Source organism: Chiloscyllium plagiosum, unplaced genomic scaffold (genome assembly GCF_037043375.1).
Source record: "Chiloscyllium plagiosum isolate Xiang-an unplaced genomic scaffold, Cpla_swu_hap1 HiC_scaffold_27, whole genome shotgun sequence".
NCBI lineage: Eukaryota > Metazoa > Chordata > Chondrichthyes > Orectolobiformes > Hemiscylliidae > Chiloscyllium > Chiloscyllium plagiosum.
In genome coordinates, this window is record NW_028270165.1 from 40124181 (window position 1) to 40151108 (window position 26928).

Here is a 26928-nt window from a genome sequence, read left to right on the forward strand (position 1 = left end):
CTGGTGTGGATTCGCTGGCGTGTCCACAGGGTTGCACATCTGACTGAATCCATTCCCACACTCCGGGCAGGTGAATGGTCTCTCCCCAGTGTGGACCTGCTGGTGCATTAGTAAGGTGGAAGAATCGACAAATCCTTCCTGCACACACAGGTGAACAGTCTCTGGTGGTGTGGTTTTGATCCCCCAAGCTGAGTAAATCATTAAAGTGCCTTTCACAGTCAGTGCCCTGAATCTTCCTCACTTGCGTATCTGTGTCTCAATGTTCTTCCTGCCACACCAGTATCCAAAATCTCTCACGCAGACAAAAACAAACATTTCTTCTCGATTGGTATGGGTGCTGATATTCTAGTCCCAATGAATCAAGTGGCTATGTCAAAAGTCGATGTCTCATTTGCTTTCAGATTTCTTTCCGTATGTCTTCCTGCAAAAAAAAAAACAAATTGCAAAATAAGTGATCACGGTCAGTACAGTTAAAGAAACATAACATTGGTGGCAATTCTTGTAGATTGCCAGATGCCTGATGATCACATATTATCCAGGACACAAACCTGAAAACCCTCATGCAGCCAGATAGCCCTAAGTGTATATGGAGAACTTCCTAAAGGAGCCAATAGGAGCTACGGTGACAGGTACTGATATTCCATGCTCCAAACAGCTCGTCTGTCATTGGCCAGCTGCCTGGAATCACACAAGACTATTGTTCAGGAATGTAATATTAAACACATTTAGCTTAAATCTTTCATCTTTTCAAAAGATGAATTAGTTTTGGTTCCTTCATATGTAAATCCCAGAACTTTTTAACAAGTTACATTCTCAAGATAGCTTTAACAATAGATGCCATCTCAGCTCAGATAATGCATTGAAAGTATGAGGTTAAAGTCTGTGACCCAATATTTCTAACCTACCCATGCCCATCATGATTTTATAATCCCTATAAGGTCACCCCTCAGCCTCCAATGCTCCAGGGAAAACAGCCCCAGACTTTTCAGCCTCTCAATATAGCTCAAATCCTCCAACCTTGGTTACATCCTTGTAAATCTTTTCTGAATCCTTTCAAGTTTTACAACATTCTTCCAATAGGAAGGAGACCAGAATTGCATGCAATATTCAAAAAGTGGCCTAACCAACATCCTGTACAGCCGCAACACGACCTCCCAACTCCTATACTGAATGCTCTGACCAAAAATGGAAGGCATACCAAACATGTTCTTCACTATCTTATCTACCTGTTTCAAAGGGAGACTCCCTTCCTCTGGGCAACATCTGGGAACAAAGCAATGTCTCCCTCTTTCCATTCCTTATCCTGGGGCGGGGGGGGGGGGGGGTTTGGACTCGCCCACACTGGGGAAACAGCATCAGTATTCACCCTATCCATACCACTCATGATTTTGTAACCTCTATAAAGGTCACCCCTCAACCTTTGATGCTTCAGAGAAAACCAGTCCCAGCCTATTCATCCTCTCTCTTTACCGCAAACCCTTCAACCCTGGCAACAGCCTTGTAAACTTTTTCTGAATCGTTTAAGTGTTAAATCCTTCCCAAAGCAGAGAGACTGGAGCTGAACATAGTATTCCAGAAATGGCCTCATCAATTTGGGATATCTGGTCGGTAAGGACGTGTTGGACTGAAAGGTCTGTTTCTGTGCAGTGGAGTTTTATGGCTCTATGGTAGGGACATAACCCATGTCTACATTCCCCCCTCCATCCTGCCACTTGTTGTGTGGTTCAAACCGTGGATCTCAGTTGGTCACCAGACTCTGACAATGTCCAAATACCTTGAGGCATTTCTCACATAAGCTACCAGGATTGTAGCCGCAGTAAGAAAATTTATTTTTCCTAATTTTAATTATCCAACCTTCAGCACTGGAAGAGCTCTCTCTTTTACCCATGTAATCATCCTGACAGCCTCACTGGGAAGGGAGAAAGTGGAGCCAATCGTTACACGGGCAGATTTCGTCACAGACTCAGAGGCAAGGACTGCAGATACTAGAAAGTCAGTGTCAAAAAGTATGGCGCTGGAATTTGATGAAGGGCTTATGCTCGAAACATCAACTCTCCTGCCCCTCGGATGCTGCCTAACCTGCTGTACTTCTTATAGTGCCACACTTTCCAACTCAGATTTCTTCAAAGAGTCAAACATTTCAGGTATATACCTTCTGATGTCACTGCATGTTCCAAATCATTAAGAGACTCTTAATAGATGCTCAACTGACCAGTGAATGTGTGCTATCTTGAATACTAATACAAGTCACACCTACACAAAGAATTAAAAAACTCTCTACTCGGTGTGGCTGAAGAGGTGTCTCAGTCGATGGGACAACCGACTAAAGGCCTTCCCACACACTGAGCAAGTAAATGGCCTTTCTCCGGTGTGAACACACTGGTGTATCTGCAGGCCAGAGGAATCTGCAGGTGGAGCAGGAGAACGGCTTCTCGCTGGTGTGAATGTGCTGGTGAGTTAGCAGGGAAGTCGAATGGGTGAAGTCCTTCTCATAAACTGAGCAAATGAATGACTTCTCCCCGGTGTGAACCCACTGGTGAGTCACCAGGGTGGATAGGTGAACGAATGCCTTCCCACACACTGAGCAGGTGAATGGCCTCTCCCCGGTGTGACCACGATGATGGGAATCAAGCAGACACAGGAATTTGAATTCTTTCCTGCAATCCTCGCATTTCCACGGTTTCTCCATCACGTGGAAGTCCTGATCTCTCTCCAGGTTTGACAATCAGTTGAAAGACCACTCACATGGAATGTGTTCTGTCTCTTGCCACTGCAAATGGGATGTTGCTATTTCAGGCTGTGTATCTGCTTAGAGCTCTTCCCACAGTCAGTTCACTGGGACACTCTCACTCAGGTCTGTGTGCCTCAGTCTCACTGATGATTGAAACCTTTCGAAGCAGACAGGGCAGCAGAGAAATAATAAATCCTGAGAGATTCAAAGGCTGATGATGATTGTCTTGTTTTGATATTTCGGGCTGCAATTCCTTCCCTTTCTCATACCCTGTAAAAGGAGATTACAGGAAGCATCACCATCTGCACAGGATAGAAATTCAAAACAGACAATTCTGGTTCCTGTGGAACCCTAGGTCTGAATATCATGCATAGGTTGAAGCATTTATCCATATCTGCCCTGTCAAGATCCCACAGGATGTTTACAAAACCTTCGACCAAAATAATCCATTCAGCCCATTGAATCTGCTCCACCATTTATTACTATAATGTCTAATATTATAATCCACAAATCCACAATAATGCCTTATTATTGATTAAAATTCTGCCCACCATCTGCCTTGACTATACTTAGTGATAGAGCTTCAATAACCCTGTCATTCATTACCCTCTGAGAGAAGATATCCACCTTATCTCCATCATAAATATGCAAACACTTAAGATTAGAGACTATTCCGTCTGGTCTGAGACTCTCCCACAAATGAACATTACCTTTTTGGCAACTAACCTTTCAGGCCCACTAAGATTCTGATATTTATTCATTAAGATCTCCTCTAATTTTTCCAAACTCAAATGAATGTGTAACTAAGCTACTCAACCTTGTATCATTAGCAAACACGTCAATTCCCGGGATTAATTTTGTGAACGTTCTCTCACCAGCTTCCAATGTTTCTGTCATCTCCTCTACTTTGAGGGACCAGAAGTACAAAACACGCAAGTTATGGCATAATAAAAGAACGATAAATAATAGACATTTTTCTCGCAGCAATTCAAAGTTATGCAAAAAATTTCAGATAGAAAAAGAGTCCAATCATATAATGTTAAGGAGTCTGATGGCTTGGGGGAAGAAAGTGTTGCACAGTCTGGTCGTGAGAGACTGAATTGGGAGGTGGGTGGGGGCTTGGAGTTCCTCGCTGCCACATCATTTTGTGCCTCAAACTATGCATAAAAAGTTGTTCAACTCATCCAGCAGTGGGGAGGCACCACCAGCACAATCAGGCAATGCTGTTCGGTGGTTAGTGATGGCTTGGATGCCCTTCCACACGCTCAGTTTATCACTGCTGTCCTGAAAGTGGCTGTGTATTTTCTGTGTATGCACATTTTGACTCTTTGATGCCCGGGTCAGATTGGCCCTCACTGTTGTTAGGCCCGCCTTATCATCTGCTATGAAGGTAGAATCACAGGTCCTCAGCACTGCACACACCTTTGCAGTCATTCATGGCAAGAAGTGATGGTCTTGGACACAATGACACCGACAATACACTTGCTAATGTAGGAAATCACCGACACCATGTCCTCCTCTAAATTGATGGAATCGCTATCATTTGTCGTCTCCCTGAACACCCACCACTCAGTGCGCTCAAAACAGTCTTGAAGAGCAGAAATGGCTCCACCTGGCCAGGTTTTCACTTGCTTCAGAACAGGTTTGATACGCCTGTATACTGGGATTAGCATAACAGAGATGTGGTCTGAGGAGCTGAGGTCGGGCAGGGATATCAGTTTAACCCCAGAACGAGAAAAGAAACTGAAAAGGATGGGAAGGGTATAGAAAGAAAGTGCTGTACTCACAGATGTTGGACAGAGGAAGGAAGTTGCAGTCTGGGGTGAAGCTCGATCTTCATTCAGACAAGTAGTAGCAGCTTCTCGAGATCATTTAGACAATAGGTGAGCTCTGATTGGCAGGAGGACCAGACTCCTTTCGGGTCCTCCAGGGTTTGCAATTGGTCAGTCGCCAAGTATGGTTCATTCTTTGTGCGACGGACGGGCCGTTGGCCAAAAGGACTTGGAACACAGCGACATCACCGGTCGGCGCTGCGATTTCTATTGGCTCCTTCACGACGCCCCGCCCTCCATCGTGAACGTCACAACGCGGGACGAGGCCAGTTTCAGAGGGAAACTCCCTCCCTCTGATTAACATCTGGGAGCAAATCAAGGTCTCCCCTTTCCATTCCTCATCCTGGGTTGGAGATGGGGAGTGAGGGGGGAAGGGGTAAAACCATTCAGTTATAGCAGCTGGAAAAAGAGGAATTGAATCAAATGGAAAGGGTTTCAGATTCTCTCTGTCTCTCAAGGCTTTCAGGTTCGCAAGGCATTTATCAGGACTGGAACTTGAGAAGAGACAGAGATCTATCTAGTGTTATTAAATGGTTATATATTCAATATGCTAGTCTCCGAGATTCAAATACAATTATATGTTGTATTTTTGTCCTTTAGCTATGTCATATACTTCCAATTATAGAATTATTGAATGGAACAGTAAGTGACCATTGGACAGAGACCTCCCAATTCATATACTCAATGCTCTGACCAATATAAGGCTACTTTCTCTGGAGTGTCAGAGGGTGAGGGGTGACATTATACATGTTTATAAAATCATGAGGGGCATGGATAGGGGAAATAGACAAGGTTTTTTTTTTCCTGGAGTGGGGAAGTCCAGAACTAGCAGGCATAAGTTTATGGTGAGAAAAGGGACCTAAGGGACAACTTTTTCACGCAGAGGGTGGCACGTGTATGGAATGCGCTATTAAAGGAAATGGTGGAGGCTGCTACAGTGACAACATTCAGAAAGGCATCTGGGTGGGTATATGAATAGGAAGGGTTTGAGGTATATGGGCCAAGTGCTGGCAAATGGGACTAGTTTAGGTTTGGATGTCTAGTCAGCATGGACAATTTGGAATGAATGGTCTGTTTCCGTATGTACATCTCCATGATTCTAAGACTCTATGACTCTCCCTAGAGCTCAAACCCTCCAAGCCTGGCAACATCCTTGTACATCTTTTCTGAGCCCTTTCAGCTTTAACATCCTTCTGATAGCAAGAAGGCCAGAATTGAACACAATATTTCAGAAGTGGCCTCACCAATTTGGGATAACTGGTCAGCATGGATGAGTTGGACGGAAAGGTTTGTTTCCATGTGGTCAGGTTCTATGACTCTATGGGAGGGATATAACCCATGTCTGCATTCCCTTCTCCATCCTGGCATTTGTGGTGTGGCTCAGACTCTGGGAACATCAGTGGGTCACACAGACCATGACAACTTCAAAAATACCTCCAAAAGCCACCAGAATTGTAAGACATTATCAGAAACTCTCATTTTTCCAATTTGTCCAACCTTCAGTACTGGACAAGCATTCTCTGTTTCCCATGTTATCGTCCTGACAGCCTCCTGGGGAAGGGACAAACTGGAGCCAATCTTTCCATGGGATAGACTTTTTCACAGAATAAAACATGACAGGTATGCATCTCCCGACTCCACTGCATGTTCCAAATCAGTAAGTGTGTCTTAATAGGTGCTCAACTGACCAGTGAATGTAAGCACTCTTGAGTACTAATAGTCGAGAATGCGTTGCTGAAAAAGGACAGCAGGTCAGGCAGCATCCCAGGAGCAGGAGAATCGATGTTTTGGGCATAAGCCCTTCATCAGGATCGATGTTCAGGCAGAAGCCCTTCATCAAAATCAGCTTTTCCTCAGAACTGCCTATCGAACCATCTGATCTCAGATGGACCCCGGACAACATTCAGCCCAACACAGTTTGAACCTGGACAGGATACCCAGTACACACTACAAATTCGAAACCTTCAGCAACAATACTCTTTCTGGATCCTCTGCTCCATGCTATCAGCCATGCACCGCCACCTACTCTACCTGCAGTCAGTCCTGCCTCAGCAATACTACCCTTCCTCTTGTATACTAATATAAGTCACACCCACAAAGAATCCAAACGTGCTCTACTTGGTGTGACTGGATTGGTGTCTGAGCAGATGGGATGACTGACTAAATCCCTTTCCGCACACGGAGCAGGTGAAAGGCCTTTCCCCAGTGTGAACCCGCTGGTGTCTCTGCAGCTGGAATAATCCGTGAATCCCTTCCCGTACACAGACCAGGAGAACGGTCTATCCTCAGTGTGGATGCGCCTGTGCGCCAGCAGGATGGATGAATAGCTAAACCCATTCCCGCAGACGAAGCAGGTGAACAGCCTCTCCCTGGTGTGAATGTGCCGGTTTGTCTGCAGGTCAGGGGAGTTAATGGATCCCTTCCCACACTCGGACCAAGTGAATGACCTCTCCCCGGTGTGAAGCTGCTGGTGGGTCACCAGGGGCCCATATCCCAGAGGTCGATGGATCGAAACCATCCTCTGCTATTGTTCAATGTCACCTCGAGCTGCTTTCCTTTGGATCGGTGCTCTCTTCTACAAGCTGCCGAGTATCCCAATGGCATGCACTCGCCAAATCCACTCAAATCAAGTGGCATGATTTTAGAAGTCTCAGTGGTATTCTGGTCTTCGTCGGTTTCCTCTGAACCGAATCGCAAACCCAGTTCTCTGTGATGCCAATCAGCTGGTAAAGTTGAAATACATGAGTTCCGGTTTCGTCCATTCCTTGCAGTAATTCGCCACCCTGGTTCAGACGAGAATGACAAGCATGTCAGAAACCGCATCACGACTCAGACATAGTCCCCTACTATTAGGACGGATACCACCGATTGCGAATAACCTCAGAGAGAGAGACAAGTGACAGACAGTCGCCGTGGACTCGATGGGCTGAACGGCTTCTGTCTGCGGGAGAATGATGCTACGTGTTTATGCCGTCCACTGCCTGTCTCTGGGACAGAGAGGCTGAGGGAGCAAAACTGGTTCATTTTTAACCGTCCCTTCCGTGTTGGACTGCCTGCAGTCCCTCAGCTCAGAGCCGTGGGGATGACTCTCAGTGAGTGAAGGTTTCACTCGGATTCTCTTCATCTGGGACACTTGGGGCTCAGATGTTAACTACTGCACGGTCGCAGCAAAGAAAGCGATGCCCACTTTGCAATAGACTTTCCGTAAGATTGCTGCGTGAAGTCGATTTCTGAACACCAAGAAGGCTGCACAACAATGTGAATTCACCTGAGCGAAGAGTCCTCGGTGTCCATTTCTTTCTGTCCTGCCAGCACAGCATCTTTCTATCTCTCCGATAACAGACCCTTGGAGAAAGTTCACAATCAAAGTTGTTCATGTTCCCCGCATTAATGTAACTGACACCTCTCACCCCAAGGGTTTCAGAGAGAGAGAGAGAGCAGAAGAGCGAATGGACTCTACCCGCACCCCGTCCCACCCCCCAGAACAACGTGCAAGTAGAAATAAAATGGTTTAATTATCCACCAGTGGAGGTAGTCCAGTTCCTGGGGATGAGACAAAGTGGCCATTCTGCCCCGGGGACAGAATGACAAGCAGATGTTCTGGAAACGCTTTGCCGCTTGCAATTCTCAGAGCAATCTCAAATGTATTTCACACTGAGCAAGTCTCAGGTCGCGCAAGCGGTGTGGGGCGTTAGTCGCGCTCCGGCCCTCTGGCTCGTTGGTCTAGGCGTATGATTCTCGCTTAGGGACCTTTAACAGTGCCCATTTGCGGGAGGTCCCGGGTTCAAATCCCAGACGAGCCCGCGTATTTTAACTTGACTTGTGCAAAACTGCCTGATTAATTTTCTCAAAAAACGCCTTCGTGAAACGAGGTTGGGCTGTCTGGAGTACGAATGAGGCAGAAAACAGGGAAGTGAAATGGTTGGAGATAGTGTTCAACAGGTTGACGTGAGTGGTGCAGTGTTTGAGGAATGTCAGCAATCAAGGTAGATTGGAAAATTGGGACAGCTCCCCTCGGAGAACCGAACTTTTCCAAGTCATGAGAGACCGACAAACAGGAAATAATGTTGTGAAAATGCTCCCACACCTGAAAGCATCCACAACGATTCGGCAGAATTTTAAAGTCACGAGGAAAAGAAGTAAAAGTGACATTAGGAAGAACGTTTTCGTACAGGGAGTGGTTAGGGTTAGTAAGTCCCTGTCTGACACTGACAAAGAGGAAGATTCAATGGACACAAAAGGGAATTCGGTGGTCACGTTCAGATGTGCAGATTTACGCTGAGAAGGCGAGAGAATGAAACGAACAGAGACACACGTTTACTGAAGTGTAGAACCAGCAGAGCGAAGGTGGGCCGCTTTGCCTCCGTCTGCGCTGTGAGACATGTTGTGATTCAGTGTGAAATCACAGTTCGACCAACAGAATGTGGGAATTTCGAAATAAGTTTATATTTACACAGCCTCCATACGTCTGCGAAACAGCATATTACACGACAGCAGTGGAGATCTTTGACAGCAGGCTCGAACGTGCCTGCCGCGTGCCAGACGGACACCTGAAGTGTTCTGTGGAAGGGGCGCCACGTGCGGCAGCAGAGTGGCGCAGCGGCAGCGTGCTGGGCCCATAACCCAGAGGTCGATGGATCGTAACCATCCTCTGCTATTGTTCAACGTCACCTCGAGTAAGATCACTGCTCTCTACTGCAAGCTGCCTTTGCGTTTACTTACCAAATGTCGCATATCGATGCTCTCGTCAAATCAAGTGGCATGATTTTAGAGGTCTCAGTGGTATTCTGATCTTCGTCGGTTTCCTCTGAACCGAAAAGCAAAACCAGTTCTCTGCGATGCCAATCAGCTGGTAAAGTTGAAACACATGCCTTGCGGTTTCGTCCATTCCTTGCAGTAATTCGCCACCCTCGTTCAGACGAGAAACGACAAGCATGTCAGAAACCGCATCACGACTCAGACATAGTCCCCTACTATTCGGACGGATACCACCGATTGTGAATAACCTCAGAGAGAGAGAGAGAGAGACAAGTTACAGACAGTCGCCGTGGACTCGATGGGCTGAACGGCTTCTGTCTGCACGAGAATGATGCTACGTGTTTATGCCGTCCCACTGCCTGTCTCTGGGACAGAGAGGCTGAGGGAGCAAAACTGGTTCATTTTTAACCGTCCCTTCCGTGTTGGACTGCCTGCAGTCCCTCAGCTCAGAGCCGTGGGGATGACTCTCAGTGAGTGAAGGTTTCACTCGGATTCTCTTCATCTGGGACACTTGGGGCTCAGATGTTAACTGCTGCGCGGTCGCAGCAAAGAAAGCGATGCCCACTTTGGAATAGACTTTCCGTAAGATTGCTGCGTGAAGACGATTTCTGAACACCAAGAAGGCTGCACAACAATGTGAATTCACCTGAGCGAAGAGTCCTCGGTGTCCATTTCTTTCTGTCCTGCCAGCACAGCATCTTTCTATCTCTCCGATAACAGACCCTTGGAGAAAGTTCACAATCAAAGTTGTTCATGTTCCCCGCATTAATGTAACTGACACCTCTCACCCCAAGGGTTTCAGAGAGAGAGAGAGAGAGAGAGCAGAAGAGCGAATGGACTCTACCCGCACCCCGTCCCACCCCGCAGAACAACGTGCAAGTAGAAATAAAATGGTTTAATTATCCACCAGTGGAGATAGTCCAGTTCCTGGGGATGAGACAAAGTGGCCATTCTGCGCCGGGGACAGAATGACAAGCAGATGTTCTGGAAACGCTTTGCTGCTTGCAATTCTTGCAGCAATGTGGAATGTACTTCACACTGAGCAAGTTTCAGCTGGCTCAGAGTCTCCGATGTACATTGCTGTGTTTGCCGCCAGCTCAGAGAGAGAACAATAGGAAGGACGTAGGAGTGAATAACGATCTGCGTGAGAGGGCGAATAACTGTTAATGGAGACTGTTAGCGGCTAACAATACGTAGTGTGTCATAGCAGACGAGGTGATAACAAGGAGTCGTTTGTGTGGTAGGGGTCAAGGACATGGGGGAGTTCAGGCCCTAAAGTTATGGAACTCGATATTGAAGACCGGAGGGCTGTAAGGTCTCCAAGTGGAAAATGAGGTGTTGTTCTTTCATCTGGAGCTAGAACACTGCTGCAAGCCTGAGACAGAGATGTTGGCCAGGGAACAGGGTGATGTGTTAAAGTGGCAGGCAACCGCAAGGTCAGGGCCTTTTTCCTGCGGGCTGAACCGAGATGTTCTGCGAAGCAGTCACACAGTTTATGCTTCATGCTACATTGGGGAAATGACACTGTGAGCAGCGAATACAGCGGACTAGGTTGTGGCAAAAGTGCTGCTTCACCTGGCAGGTATGTTTGAGCCCTTGGATATTCAGGAGGGAGCAGGTAAATGGGCAGGTGTTACACATTCGGCGGTTGCAGTGGAAAGTGGCTTGGCACTATGGGAGGTGGGTGTGGGGAATGGCTTATGCCCGAAACGTCGATTCTCGTGTTCCCTGGATGCTGGATGACCTGCTGCGCTTTTCCAGCAACATATTTTCTGCTATGACACACTACGTATTGTTAGCCGCTAACAGTCTCCATTAACAGTTATTTGCCCTCTCACGCGGATCGTTATTCACTCCTACGTCCTTCCTATTGTTCTCTCTCTGAGCTGGCGGCAAACACAGCAACGTACATCGGAGACTGTGAGCCAGTTGAAACTTGCTCAGTATGAAGTACATTCCACATTGCTGCAAGAATTGCAATCAGCAAAGCGTTTCCAGAACATCTGCTTGTCATTCTGTCCCCGGGGCGCTGATATTTGTCTCATCCCCAGGAACTGGACTACCTCCACTGGTGGATAATAAAACCATTTTATTTCTATTTGCACGTTGTTCTCGGGGGTGGGACGGGGTGTTGGGTGGGGGGCGGGTAGAGTCCATTCGCTCTTCTGCTCTCTCTCTCTCTCTCTCTGAAACCCTTGGGGTGAGAGGTGTCAGTTACATTAATGCGGGGAACATGAACAACTTTGATTGTGAACTTTCTCCAAGGGTCTGTTATCGGAGAGATAGAAAGATGCTGTGCTAGCAGGACAGAAAGAAATGGACACCGAGGACTCTTCGCCCAGGTAAATTCACATTGTTGTGCAGCCTTCTTGGTGTTCAGAAATCGTCTTCACGCAGCAATCTTACGGAAAGTCTATTGCAAAGTGGGCATCGCTTCCTTTGCTGAGCCCCAAGTGTCCCAGATGAAGAGAATCTGAGTGAAACCTTCACTCGTTGACAGTCATCCCCACGGCTCTGAGCTGAGGGACTGCAGGCAGTCCAACACGGATGGGACGGTTAAAAATGAACCAGTTTTGCTCCCTCAGCCTCTCTGTCCCAGAGACAGGCAGTGGGACGGCATAAACACGTAGAATCATTCTCGCGCAGACAGATGTCGTTCAGCCCATCGAGTCCACGGCGACTGTCTGTCACTTGTCTCTCTCTCTGAGGTTATTCACAATCGGTGATAACCCTCCTAATAGTAGGGGACTATGTCTGAGTCGTGATGCGGTTTCTGACATGCTTGTCATTTCTCGTCTGAACCAGGGTGGCGAATTACTGCAAGGAATGGACGAAACCGCAAGGCATGTGTTTCAACTTTACCAGCTGATTGGCATCGCAGGGAACTGGGTTTGCGATTCAGTTCAGAGGAGACAGACGAAGGACAGAATACCACAGAGACCTCTAAAATCATGTCACATGAGTTGAGTGGATGTGGCGAGTGCATCGATATGCGATCGGTTTGGACACTCGGTAAGTAGACACGAAAGAGAGCAGCTTGCAGCAGAGAGCACCGATCTGAAGGCAAGCAGCTCGAGGTGACATTGAACAGTAAGCGGACGGTGGTTTCGATCCATCAACCTCTGGGTTATGGGCCCCGCACGCTCCAGCTGCGCCACTCTGCTGCCGCACGCGGCGTCCCTTCCACAGAACACTTCAGGTTTCCGTCTGGCACGCGGCAGGCACGTTCGAGCCTGATGTCAAAGGTCTCCACTGCTGTCGTGTAATATGCTGTTTCGCAGACGTATGGAGGCTGCGTAAATATAAACTTATTTCTAAATTCCCACATTCTGTTGGTCGAACTGTGATTTCACACTGAATCACAACATGTGTCACAGCGCAGACGGAGGCCATGCGGCCCACCTTCGCTCTGCTGGTTCTACACTTAAGTAAACGTGTGTCTCTATTCGTTTCATTCTCTCGCCTTCTCAGCGTAAATCTGCACATCTGAACGTGACCACCGAATTCCCTTTTGTGTCCATTGAATCTTCCTCTTTGTCAATGACATACAGGGACTTACTGACCCTACCACTCCCTGTACGAAAACGTTCTTCCTAATGTCACTTTTACTTCGTTTCATTGTGACTTTAAAATTCAGCCGAATTTTTGAGGTAGAGGTAAACAGCCAAAGATAATCACCGTCACTGCTTCCCTTCCATCGACTCAACTTTGTGAAACAGTATCTTTCACTGACAAATAAAACACCTTTGTCCTCAGGTGCCTGCTTCATTTCGACCACGACTTCACGCCCCTCACTGTTCTAGTCTCATTTTCAAACACTTGGCTCATATCCTCAAAAACAGCTCTGTGGGTATCTGCTTGTTCCACTCTGACAGGCAGTGGGTTGCAGATTCCCGATCAGTCCCAATGTGATTGAAATATTTCAACCCCTCCACTGATTTGCATCTTTCAAAAAGCCGTGGAGCAATCTCCCTTTCTTTTTTATGACAGTTCTCAACTGTATTCGGCAGGGTTCACACCTGCGTGGGGAAACCGCAGTGGATTTCATGTCCATCGCATTCACCACTCGGCCCACCAATACAGAACCACACTGACAGCTGCATTTCCCAGGTCTCTCTGCCTGTGGAGCTGAGAAAGAGTAAATCATTGCAGAGTTAGTTTGAATCCAATCACTTCACAGGTTTCGAAAGGGTTAAATATCTGCAAATGGCGAGTCTGGGTGTTTCATCCCGAAAGATGAAATGGACGTTCAGTTAAAAACAAAACCAGAAATTGCAAGAGCAACTCAGCAGGTCAGGCAGCATCTGAAGAAAGAGAATCAGAGACAACATTTCAGGACTTTTTTTTCCCTCATCCAGGTACAGCCAAACCTGCTGAGTTGCTCCAGCAGTTTCGCCTTCTGTCTCGGACTCTCAGCATCTGCACTCCTTTACGTTAGAAATTCAATCAATTCAGAAACCCCTTTGTGCTTCCTCAGTGGAAAAGATTTCCGTTTGGGAAATATTTTCCTGACACCATTAAAAACGAGCATCTTTGCGGTCAAGAAAGCGGTAGGAGCGAGAACAACAAACGCACCGTCTCGGGGTGGTCTCGAACCACCAACCTTCCGGTTAACAGCCGAACGCGCTGACCAATTGCGCCACCGAGACAGGCCCGTGCATTGTTCGCATAGTCTCGTTGAGGAAGCATCTATTCAATTCATAATTCAACCTGCCCCGCCCAGAATTACCATTGTCTTCTGTCAGTTCAAACACAGCGAATACTGCAGAAAGCCAACGGGTCGAGCAGCATCTGTGGAAAGGTAAACAGAGCCGACGTTTTGAGTGTGCTACGGTTTTTGTTCAGAACTCAGTGTTTTGCCTCTTCCCGAAGTTGGTCCAGGTCTGTGTCTCAATTGGCAAACACATGGCCCGTGCAGTGCCGCAATGTGAAGTTATCGCCTTGGCTGTTTAATAAAAAAGCAGTGCAGTGTTTAAATGGTGATATATTGGAATGTGGAGAAAGTGAGGACGAGAGGTGAAAGTCGAAAAATGTGGCACTGGAAAAGCAGAACAGGTCAGGTAGCATCTGAGGAGCAGGACAGTGAACGTTTCGGACACAAGCCCTTCATCAGGAATGATGTATGGATGTACAAAGGGGTCTCAGAGTCCCTCCACACCAGTCAATGCCAGTTGTCGGGCAGATGCAGCAGGCAATGAGCGAGGCAAGTGGTATATTACGAAGAAGAATTCAGTTCAGAAGTGGAGTCATTGAACATATTCAAGGCTAAATTCATCTGAGTTTTGAACAACAAAGAAGTGGATGGTTATGGGGTGGAGGTAAGGAAATGGTTTTAAGACCAGTACAGGTCGGTCACAGAGTATGACAGCACTGAACAGACCCTTCATCCAACTAGTCCATGCTGAGTATGTTCTCAAACTAAACTCGTCCCACCTACCTGTGTTTGGCACATAAACCTTCGAACCTTTCATATTCATGTACTTATCCAAATGTCTTTTAAACGTTGTAACTGTACGTGTATAAAATCATGAGCGGTATGGATAGGATAAATAGACAAAATCTTTTTCCCTGGGGTGGGGGAGTCCAGAACGAGAGGGCATGGGTTTAGCATTAGAGGGGAAAGATACAAAAGAGATCTAAGGGGCAACGTTTTCACGCAGAGGATTGTACGTTTATTGAATGAACTGCCAGAGGAAGTGGTGAAGTCTAGTACGATTGCAACATTTAAAAGGCATTTGGTTAGGTATATGAATAGGAATGGTTTGGAGGGATATGGGGCCGTGTGCTGTCAAGTGGGACGAGATTGGGTTGGGATAGTTGGTCAGCATGGACAAGTTGGACGAAACAGTCTGTTTCTGTGCTGTACATCCTTGTGACTCTATGACTTCCTCTGGACATTCATTCTGCACTCAGACCACTCTCTTAAAAACGATCCTTGTTCTGTCTTTATAAAATCTTTCTCTACTCACCTCAAAATATTTGCTCCCTGATCCTGAAACCCCCAGCTGAGGGAAAGGACACCTGCTGTTCACCTCATCCGTATCCCTCATGATTTTATAATCCTCTATATGCAGTGCGTAGTGGCTCATTGAAATAATGTCCTGATGCAGCTTCGTTTGTGGGTGTTGGGATGATTGCTTCTGTAGTTAAGCACTTGGTTTGCGTGTGTTGTTTTTCTGTAGACGCTAGTGTGAAGTTCCCTATTGACTGTTCGCTCTACTATGACATCTAAGAATGACACTTTGTTGTTGTTCTCCTTCTCTTCAAACGAGGAGCCCCCCTGAGGCCATAGTCTCACTACTTGGAACACCAATATACAGACTAGTCAAAGGCCTCCACTGAAGACTAAAACATCAAGTCGAAGATTCACGCCACTCAAATTATTCCATCCAAGAATTCCTGAACACCAAAGACACGAAGTTAAAAGAGGATGGAATAATGATGTCCTTTGACATAACAGCCCTGTTCACATCCATTAACATCAACGTGGCCAAAGAAAACTGGACAAACTACTCGAAGAACCAAAGACACAAATACAGCACCAACTTCATCAGCAAAGATAGCACTATCCACCTCGTGGAACTGTGCCTTAACCACCCACTTCATATTCTGTAACAAGCCTCAAACAAATCAACGAAACACCCATGAAACCACCAGTATCAGGATTCCTAGCAGAAGCAATAATGCAGAGTCTCAAACCAACAGTCCTTCCAACAATCCAAACCAAACTTTGAGTCCGCCACAGTGATGACACTTTTGTCATCAAAAAATGAAGTAAATTAGAGGAAACCTACAACACCATCAACAATATCCTTACTGGCCTAAAATTCACAAAAGAGGAGAACAACAACAAAGTGCCATTTCTAGATGTCACAGTAGAGCGAACAGTCAATGGTAAATTCAAAACAGCGTCTACAGGAAAACAACACACACGAACCAAGTACTTAGCTACAGAAGCAATGATCCCGACACATACAAACAAGCCTGAATCAGGACACTATTTCAACGAGGCAATACACACTGCAGTAGCAAAAACGACGAAGACCAATAAGGAACTGTACAGCGCATTTAAGGAGAATGGGTAGGCAAAAGATCCACTGAGAAATACTTCCCTGACCGGGAATCGAACCCGGACCGCAGCGGTGAAAGCGCCGAATCCTAACCACTAGACCACCAGGAAGAAAGCAGTACGCTATCACAGCTCTAATGTAAATTGCTTCCCTGCCCGGAAATCGAACCTGGGCCACGATCGGGAGAAGGCTTCCAACAATGTCATTGGTTGTATCCATTGCTCCCGATGCGGTCTCCTCTACATTGGGGAGACTGGAGACTCCTCTCAGAGTCAAGTCACAGCGCTTGAGGGAACATCTCCAGGACACCCGCAGCAATCAACCCCATCACCCTCTGGCCCAACATTTCAACCCCCCTCCCACTCTGCCGAGAACATGCAGGTCCTGGGCCTCCTCCATCGCCGCTCACTCCCCACCCGATGCCTGAAGGAAGACCGACCCACCTTTCGCCTCGGATAAATTCAACCCCAGGACATCAATGTGGACTTCACCAGTTTCCTCATTTCCCCTCCCCCCACCTTACCTCAGTTCCAACCTTCCAGCTCAGCGCTGTCCTCATGACCTGTCCTACCTGCCAATCTCCCGTCTCAACTGTTCGCTCCACCCTCCTCTCTGACCTGTCACCTCCATCCGCACCCCCATTCACCTATTGTACTCTTTGCTACCTTCGGCCCAGCACCCCCCAATTTATCTCGCCATCCCTGGAAGCGTCCTGCCTCTATTCCTGATGAAGGGCTTAAGCCCGAAATGTCGATTTTCCTGCTCCTCGGAAGCTGTCTGACCTGCTGTGCCTTTCCAGTAACACTCTGATTTAAACTCTGGTTTCCAGCATCTGCAGTCCTCACTTTTGCCTACCCAATAAACCCAGTGTGACGATTTCACATCAACAAACTGACACGAGCAGACACAACGTCTGCAGAAAGCCTAGCCACATTACTTTACATGCAAGACAGCTGTGAAATGATTTCCAGATAACTCAACCCTCTCAGCATTAAACAACGGCTAGTGAACCTTAAATACCCTATACAAACAACCCGCAAACGAATGTTATTTACAAAATAACAGACAAGGAAATACATGAACTCTGCCGCACAGTTCTCTGTGGCAAGAAATGCTGGGATGAGATAAGGAAGTTTTTTTCAGCCAAAACGAATCGGCACTAACTGGACAGCCATTTAAAATCAATGCTGTCAGGCCAGGATGGAAGACCGGAAGGGATAATCAGTTTTCTTATTTCCTGAAGATTTACAAAGCTGAGACTGGGTTTTGGTGTTTGTTCCCTTTCCACTCCCAGGAGCGGCAGTGGTTGGGGCGGTGAGTTGAGGAAAGTGAAATGTGCCCGTGAGCAGCGTGTGGGGCTCTTTCAGCTTCCCCTCCTCTGACAGCGCTGTGACGTGACTTTGATGTTCTCAGGGACACTTACTGACGCGAGACAGTGAAAAGAGTCTCGTTCCTGCAGATCAGGAATTCAAACCGTATGCCGGCTTCAGGACAATGAGAAAGATTAATTGGGGTGTGTGAAGAAGATGTGAGCTGTATTTCAAACATGTAGGTGGAGTCAGATGCGTCATCCATTGCGCCCCTTGCACTGTGCGTACCTGCCGCCGCGATGCTGCAGAGTTCTGACGTTATACGGACAAGCGCAGCAATGGGAACATTCACAAGGTGAACAGTCAAAGATAATCACCGTCACTGCTTCCCTTCCATCGACCCAACTCTGTGAAGCAGTATCTTTCACTGGCAAATAAAACACCTTTGTCCTCAGGTGCCTGCCTCATTTCGACCACGACTTCACGCCCCTCACTGTTCTCGTCTCATTTCCAAACACTTGGCTCATATCCTCAAAAGCAGGTCTGGGGATATCTGCTTGTTCCACCCTGAGAGGCAGTGGGTTGCAGATTCCCGATCAGTCCCAATGTGATTGAAATATTTCAACCCCTCCACCGATTTGCATCTTTAAAAAAAACGTGGAACAATCTCCCTTTCTTTCTGACGGTAGTTCTCAACTGTAGTCGGCAGGGTTCACACCTGCGTGGGGAACCCGCAATGGATTTCATGTCCATCGCATTCACCACTCGGCCCACCAATACAGAACCACACTGACAGCTTCATTTCCCAGGTCTCTCTGCCTGTGGAGCTGAGAAAGAGTAAATCATTGCAGAGTTTGTTTGAATCCAATCACTTCACAGTTTTCGAAAGGGTTAAATATCTGCAAATGGCGAGTCTGGGTGTTTCATCCGAAAGATGAAATGGACGTTCAGTTAAAAACAAAACCAGAAATTGCAGGAGCAACTCAGCAGGTCAGGCAGCATCTGTAGAAAGAGAATCAGAGACAACATTTCAGAACATTTTTTTTTCCTCATCCAGAAACATCCAAAACTACTGAGTTGCTCCAGCAGTTTTGCTTTCTGTCTCAGACTGTCAGCATCCGCATTCCTTGACGTTAGAAATTCAATCAATTCAGAAACCCCTTTGTGCTTCCTCAGTGGAAAAGATTTCCGTTTGGGAAACATTTTCCTGACACCATTAAAAACGCGCATCTTTGCAGCCCTGAAAGCGGTTGGAGCGTGAACAACAAACGCTCCGTCTCTGGGTGGTCTCGAACCACCAACCTTCCGGTTAATAGCCGAACGCGCTGACCAATTGCGCCACAGAGACAGGACCGGCCTTCGCCAGCACAGTCTCGTTGAGGAAGCTATTATTCAATTCATAATTTAACCTTCCCGCCCAGAATTACCATTGTCTTCTATCAGTTCAAACACAGCGAATACTGCAGAAAGCCAACGGGTCGAGCTGCATCCGTGGAAAGGTAAACAGAGCCGACGTTTTGAGTGTGCTACGGTTTTTGTTCAGAACTCAGTGTTTTGCCTCTTCCCGAAGTTGGTCCAGGTCTGTACCTCAATTGGCAAACACATGGCAAGTGTCGTGCCGCAATGTGAAGTTATAGCCTTGGCTGTTTAAAAAAAAAAGCAGTGCATTGTTTAAATGGTGATATTTTGGAATGTGGAGAAAGTGAGAACTAGAGGTGAAAGTCGAAAGATGTGGCACTGGAAAAGCAGAACAGGTCAGGCAGCATCTGAGGAGCAGGACAGTGAACGTTTCGGGCACAAGCCCTTTATCAGGAATGATGTATGGATGTATAAAGGGGTCTAAGATTCCCTCCATTCCAGTCAATGCCAGTTGTCGGGCAGATGCAGCAGGCAATGAGCGAGGCAAGTGGTATATTACGAAGAGGAATTCAGTTCAGAAGTGGGGTCATTGAACATATTCAAGGCTAAATTCATCTGAATTTTGAACAACAAAGAAGTGGATTGTTATGGGGGCAGGTAAGAAAATGGTTTTAAGACCAGTACAGGTCAGTCACAGAGTATGACAGCACTGAACAGACCCTTCATCCAACTCGTCCATGCTGAGTATGTTCTCAAACTAAACTCGTCCCACCTACCAGTGTTTGCCCATAAACCTTCGAACCTTTCATATTCATGTACTTATCCAAACGTTGTAACTGTGCGTGTATAAAATCATGAGGGGTATGGATAGGATAAAAAGACAAAGTCTTTTTCCCTGGGGTGGGGGAGTCCAGAACGAGAGGGCATGGGTTTAGCGTTAGAGGGGAAAGATACAAAAGAGATCTAAGGGGCAACGTTTTCACGCAGAGGATTGTACGTTTATTGAATGAACTGCCAGAGGAAGTGGTGAAGTCTAGTACGATTGCAACATTTAAAAGGCATTTGGTTAGGTGTATGAATAGGAAGGGTTTGGAGGGATATGGGGCCGTGCGCTGTCAGGTGGGACTAGATTGTTTTGGGATAGTTGGTCGGCATGGACAAGTTGGACCAGTCTGTTTCTGTGCTGTACATCTCTATGACTCTATGACTTCTTCTGGACATTCATTCTGCACTCAGACCACTCTCTTAAAAAACGATCCTTGTCCTGTCTTTATAAAATCTTTCTCTACTCACCTCAAAATATTTGCTCCCTGATCCTGAAAACCCCAGCTGAGGGAAAGGACACCTGCTGTTCACCTCATCCGTACCCCTCATGATTTTATAATCGTCTATATGCAGTGTTTAGGGGCTCATTGAAATAATGTCCTGATGCAGCTTCGTTTGTGGGTGTTGGCATGTTTGCTTCTGTGGTTAAGCACTTGGTTTGCGTGTGTTGTTTTTCTGTAGACGCTAGTTTGAAGTTCACTGTTGACTGTTCGCTCTACTGTGACATCTAAGAATGGCACTTTGTTGTTGTTCTCCTTCTCTTCAAACGAGGAGCCCCCCTCAGGCCTTAGTCTCACTACTTGGAACACCAACATACAGACTCATCAAAGGCCTCCACTGAAGTCCAAAACACCAAGTCGAAGATTCACGCCACTCCATTTACTCCATCCAAGAATTCCTGAACACCAAAGAACTAAGTTAGAAGAAGATGGAATAATGATGTCCTTTGACATAACAGCCCTGTTCACATCCATTAACATCAACGTGGCCAAAGAAAACTGGAACACTACTCGAAGAACCAAAGACATAAACACAGCACCAACTTCATCAGCAAAGATAGCACTATCCAGCTCGTGGAACTGTGCCTTAACCACCCACTTCATATTCTGTAACAAGCCCTACAAACAAATAAACGAAACACCCATGAAACCACCAGTATCAGGATTCCTCGCAGAAGCAATAATGCAGAGACTCAAACCAACAGCCCTTCAAACGATCCAACTCAAACTTTGTTGTCCGCCACAGTGATGACACTTTTGTCATCAAAAAATGAAACAAATTAGAGGAAACCTACAACACCATCAACAATATCCTTACTGGCATAAAATTCACAAAAGAGGAGAACAACAACAAAGTGCCAATTCGAGATGTCACATTAGAGCGAACAGTCAATGGTAAATTCAAAACAGCGTCTACAGGAAAACAACGCACACGAACCAAGTACTTAGCTACAGAAGCAATGATCCCTACACATACAAACAAGCCTGAATCAGGACACTATTTCAACGAGGCACGACACACTGCAGGAGCCAGTAACGACGAAGACCAATAAGGAACTGTACAGCGCATTTAAGGAGAATGGGTAGGCAAAAGATCCACTGAAAAATACATCCCTGACCGGGAATCGAACCCGGGCCGCAGCAGTGAAAGCGCCGAATCCTAACCACTAGACCACCAGGGAGACAGCAGCGATTCTTCACAGCCCTATTGTATATTGCTTCCCTGCCCGGAATCGAACCTGGGCCACGATCGTGAGAAGGCGGTCCGATGAGGTCTCCTCTACATTGGGGAGACTGGAGACTCCTCGCAGAGTCAAGTCACAGTGCTTGAGGGAACATCTCCAGGACACCCGCAGCAATCAACCCCATCACCCTCTGGCCCAACATTTCAACTCCTCTCCCACTCTGCCGAGAACATGCAGGTCCTGGGCCTCCTCCATCGCCGCTCATTCCCCACCCGATGCCTGAAGGAAGAACGCCCCATCTTTCATCTCGGATAAATTCAACCCCAGGACATCAATGTGGACTTCACCAGTTTCCTCATTTCCCCTCCCTCCACCTTACCTCAGTTCCAACCTTCCAGCTCAGCGCTGTCCTCATGACCTGTCCTCTCTGCCAATCTCCCTTCTCAACTGTCCGCTCCATCCTCCTCTCTGACCTGTCACCTCCATCCCCACCCCCATTCACATATTGTACTCTTTGCTACCTTCGGCCCAGCACCCCCCCCCCCCACCCAATTTATCTCGTCATCCCTGGAAGCGTCCTGCCTCTATTCCTGATGAAGGGCTTTTGCCCAAAACGTCGGTTTTCCTGCTCCTCGGAAGCTGTCTGACCTGCTGTGCTTTTCCAGCACCACTCTGATCAAAACTTTGGTTTCCAGCATCTGCAGTCCTCACTTTTGCCTACCCAATAAACCCAGTGTGACGATTTCCCATCAACAAACTGACACTAGCAGACACAAGGTCTGCAGAAACCCTAGCCACATTACTTTACATTAAAGACATCTGTGAAATGATGTCCAGACAACTCAACCCTCTCAGCATTAAACAACGGCTAGTGAACCTTAAATACAAACAACCCGCGAACGAATGTTATTTACAAAATACCATACAAGGAAATATATACATGAACTCTGCCGCACAGTTCTCTGTGGCAAGAAATGCTGGGATGAGATAAGGAAGATTTTTTTCAGCCAAAACGAATCGGCACTAACTGGACAGCCATTTTAAATCAACGCTGTCAGGCCAGGATGGAAGATTGGAAGGGATAATCAGTTTTCTTATTTCCTGAAGATTTACAAAGCTGAGACTGGGTTTTGGTGTTTGTTCCCTTTCCACTCCCAGGAGCCGCAGTGGTTGGGGCGGTGAGTTGGGGAAAGTGAAATGTGCCCGTGAGCAGCGTGTGGGGCTCTTTCAGCTTCCCCTCCTCTGACAGCGCTGTGACGTGACTTTGATGTTCTCAGGGACACTTACTGACGCGGGACAGTGAAAAGAGTCTCATTCCCGCAGATCGGGAATTCAAACCGTATGCCGGCTTCAGGACAATGAGAAAGATTAATTGGGGTGTGTGAAGAAGATGTGAGCTGCATTTGAAACATGTAGGTGGAGTCAGATGCGTCATCCATTGCGTCCCGTCCTGTGCGGACCTGACGCCGCCATGCTGCAGAGTTCTGACGTTATACGGACATGCGCAGCAATGGGAACATTCACAAGGTGAACAGCCAAAGATAATCACCGTCACTGCTTCCCTTCCATTGTACCAAATTTGTGAAGCAGCATCTTTCACTGGCAAATAAAACACCTTTGTCCTCAGGTGCCTGCCTCATTTCGACCACGACTTCACGCCCCTCACTGTTCTCGTCTCATTTCCAAACACTTGGCTCATATCCTCAAAAGCAGGTCTGGGGATATCTGCTTGTTCCACCCTGAGAGGCAGTGGGTTGCAGATTCCCGATCAGTCCCAATGTGATTGAAATATTTCAACCCCTCCACCGATTTGCATCTTTAAAAAAAACGTGGAACAATCTCCCTTTCTTTCTGACGGTAGTTCTCAACTGTAGTCGGCAGGGTTCACACCTGCGTGGGGAACCCGCAATGGATTTCATGTCCATCGCATTCACCACTCGGCCCACCAATACAGAACCACACTGACAGCTTCATTTCCCAGGTCTCTCTGCCTGTGGAGCTGAGAAAGAGTGAATCATTGCAGAGTTTGTTTGAATCCAATCACTTCACAGGTTTCGAAAGGGTTAAATATCTGCAAATGGCGGGTCTGGGTGTTTCATCCCGAAAGATGAAATGGACGTTCAGTTAAAAACAAAACCAGAAATTGCAGGAATAACTCAGCAGGTCAGGCAGCATCTGTAGAAAGAGAATCAGAGACAACATTTGGGAACTTTTGTTTCCTCATCCAGGTACAGCCAAACCTGCTCTGTTGCTCCAGCAGTTTCGCTTTCTGTCTCGGACTCTCAGCATCCGCACTCCTTTACGTTAGAAATTCAATCAATCCAGAAACCCCTTTGTGCTTCCTCAGTGGAAAAGATTTCCGAATGGGAAACATTTTCCTGACACTATTAAAAACGCGGATCTTTGCAGCCAAGAAAGCGGTAGGAGCGAGAACGCTCCGTCTCTGGGTAGTCTCGAACCACCAACCTTCCAGTTCACAGCCGAATGCGCTGACCAGTTGCGCCACAGAGACACGCCCAGAGCGCCCGGCACAGTCTCGTTGAGGAAGCTACTATTCAATTCATAATTCAACCTGCCCCGCCCAGGATTACCATTGTCAAAGCGCTGATAACATGGTAGTCTGGTGTCAGCTCGGATTTCAGGTCCTGATTTCTCTGTCCTCTGGTCTCCCTGTTCCCACAGAGTTAAATGTTGTCTGTTCTCAGCTCTGTTCGATTTCTGCTAAATCTTGACCCCCTTTTACACCTTCTGGAGCAATAAAATATTCTGAGCCTCCAGGAAATGACACCTTATCGATACCCATCCTGAGTTTAAAAATCTCGATAAAGTTATGTGTCAACTTGCTAGGCTCCGTTGGAAAAATGTCCCAGCTTCTTCTTAACTCAAACCCTCCATTCCCAGCAGCACGCTGGTAAAGTTGGGAATAGGGATTTTTATCAAATCACATAAATGTACTGTCTGAAATAATCTGGCTGTGTTCTTGCCTGAGATATTGAGAGTCCCTGGTGTAAGTAATCACGAATGCAATTATTTTGGTCACAGAATTGAACAATCATTTTGCAACAAAGGGGTCTATTCTGATAAGGAGGCAGTGGTCATTTCTAGGGTAAGTGAACAGTTTGCAGATCAGGGAGATGAAGTTCCAGACACTTGGGAAGGGCAAGAAATGACTGTGATAAATAAGACAAAGAACTGTGGATGCTGGAAATCTGAAACAAAAACTGACAACATTGGAAAAACTCAGCAGGACTGGAAGCATATGTGGAGAGAAAGCAGAGTTAAGGTTTTCAGTCCAACAACCCCTCTTCAGGATTCTGAAGTAGTTTGTGAGAACTTCTTAAGACTACTGCTCTGCTTTAAGACCATAATACACAGGAGTAGGATGAGGCCATTTGGCCCATCGAGTCTGCTCCACCAGTCGATCATGGCTGATATATTTCTCCATCCCATTCTGCTGCCTTCTCCTCATAACCCTTGACCCCTTACTAATCAAGAACCTATCTCTGTCTTAAATGCCCTCAATGACTTGGCATCCTCAACCCTTCTCCCTAGTGGAACCATCATCTCCACATCCTCACTATCCAGTCATAGTGTAGCACAGCGCTGCCTGACCCACTGTGATCTTCAGCATTTGTTGTTTTCAGGTAGAATTCCAGCACCTACAACAACGCGCTTCTAAATTTTGTACCCCGTTGGTTAGCTCTCCCTGGATCCCCTGAGATTTAACCTTACTCAACAATCCACTGTGTGGTCCAATTAACAAAGTTCCCACTCCCCACCTCTTTTTGCACACGTACGTAGCACGATGGACCAGTGGTGAGCACTGCTGCCTCACAGCACCAAGGATTGGCGTTCCATTCCAGCCTTGGGGCGACTGTCTGTGTGGAGTTTGCCCATTCTCCCTGCCGTGCCTGCGTGGGTTTCCTCCGGCTGCTCTGGTTTCCTCCCAAAGTCTAACGATGTGCGGTTTCGGGAGAAGTGACCATACTAAATGGGCCCAGAGTGTGCAGTTAGTGTAGTGTAGTGTAGTGTAATGGGATAGGGCAAGTTGTATGCATGGGTTACACTTTGGATGGTCTGTGTGGACTTGTTGGGCTGAATGGCGTGTTTCCACATTGTAGGAATTCTACGTGGCATGCCCCCAACTCCAGAGTCTCAGCACTCTTGGCTTTTCCCATGGGCAGTGTTGAGGAGGGAAGCAATGTTTTACACGGGAGGAAGGTTCAGCGAGTGTGAAGCTAAAAGTACACGCAGTGCATTGCTTGAGCTGTTTTCCCCGGTATACCAGAGGCTGAGGGGTGACCTTACAGACGTTTATAGAGTCATGCGCGGCATGGATAGGTTAAATAGACAAGGTCATTTCCCATGGATGGGAGAAGGCCAGAACAGGAGGGTAATATGTTTGGAGTGAGGGAGGCAAGTGTAAGGCATGATCTGCCGGAGGAAGTAGCGGATGTAGGTCCAATTATAACATTAAAAAGTCGTCTGGATGGGTATATGAATAGGAAGAGTTCAGAGGGATATGGGCCAAGTGCTGGTAAATGAGACGAGATTAATTTAGGCTATCTGGTCGGCAGGGATGAGTTGATTCGAAGGACCTGTTTTTGTGTTGTGTATCTCTATGACTCTGGCTTGCCATGTAATGTTTGCCATGCCTGTATGTTCAGTTTCTGTCTGGTGTCGGTGCCAATGCCTTGATATCTCATTTCCTCCACCTCCCCAGATGTTAACCATTCCGTGTCTGGTTGTTTCTCAAGAAACTGCATTGAAGGTTCATCCTGAATTGATACTTTTTTTGCTTCCCAAAATCAGACTTACTCACTCCTAGATGTCGTGAAAGATACTAACTTTCAGGTGGAGGTATCCAAAATTTTGAGGTGTCTGTCTTGATGTTTTCACTTTTCGGTCTCTGTAAGTTCCTGACTCAGTACCATGGGGAGAATTAGTTTGAGTGGAGTGAGAATAGAGGGGTGAGAGGGGGTGGGATGGTGCTTTCACTTTTGTGGAAAAAGAAAAGAATGTTCTGCGGAAAGTAGAATTGCTTGTTTGGAATTTCTAACCTGGACTGACAGTGATGATTTTTGTAATCTCTTTTTACAGATTATTTGAAGATATGAAGACGGAAGTTTCAATATCAATAGATGAAGGGCTTTGCCTGAAACATTGTCTCGACTGCGCCTCAGATGCTGCCTGATCTGCTGTGATTTTCCAGCATTGCACTTTGACTCTGACCTTTCAGCATTGGCAGTCCTCAATTTCACGTCAATGTCTGACAGTCACTGAATCCATCGGGACTATAACAATTTTCGACCATGATTCTGTGAGAAGGAACCAAGCTTTTTGGTTCCTATTTCAGTAC

General features: G+C 46.8%; 5 non-coding genes across 5 annotated transcripts; all 5 read right to left on the minus strand.

Moving 5' to 3' along the window:
• Nucleotides 1-13896: 13896 nt before the first annotated feature.
• On the minus strand, nt 13897-13970 carry trnan-guu (transfer RNA asparagine (anticodon GUU)). Its single transcript has one exon. It is a non-coding gene; the product is annotated as a tRNA-Asn (tRNA).
• Nucleotides 13971-16429: 2459 nt separating this feature from the next.
• Nucleotides 16430-16501, minus strand: trnae-uuc (transfer RNA glutamic acid (anticodon UUC)). The gene has a single exon. It is a non-coding gene; the product is annotated as a tRNA-Glu (tRNA).
• Nucleotides 16502-18975: 2474 nt separating this feature from the next.
• On the minus strand, nt 18976-19049 carry trnan-auu (transfer RNA asparagine (anticodon AUU)). The gene has a single exon. It is a non-coding gene; the product is annotated as a tRNA-Asn (tRNA).
• Nucleotides 19050-21494: 2445 nt separating this feature from the next.
• Nucleotides 21495-21566, minus strand: trnae-uuc (transfer RNA glutamic acid (anticodon UUC)). Its single transcript has one exon. It is a non-coding gene; the product is annotated as a tRNA-Glu (tRNA).
• A 2441-nt stretch (nt 21567-24007) lies between these two features.
• On the minus strand, nt 24008-24081 carry trnah-gug (transfer RNA histidin (anticodon GUG)). The gene has a single exon. It is a non-coding gene; the product is annotated as a tRNA-His (tRNA).
• Nucleotides 24082-26928: the final 2847 nt, after the last annotated feature.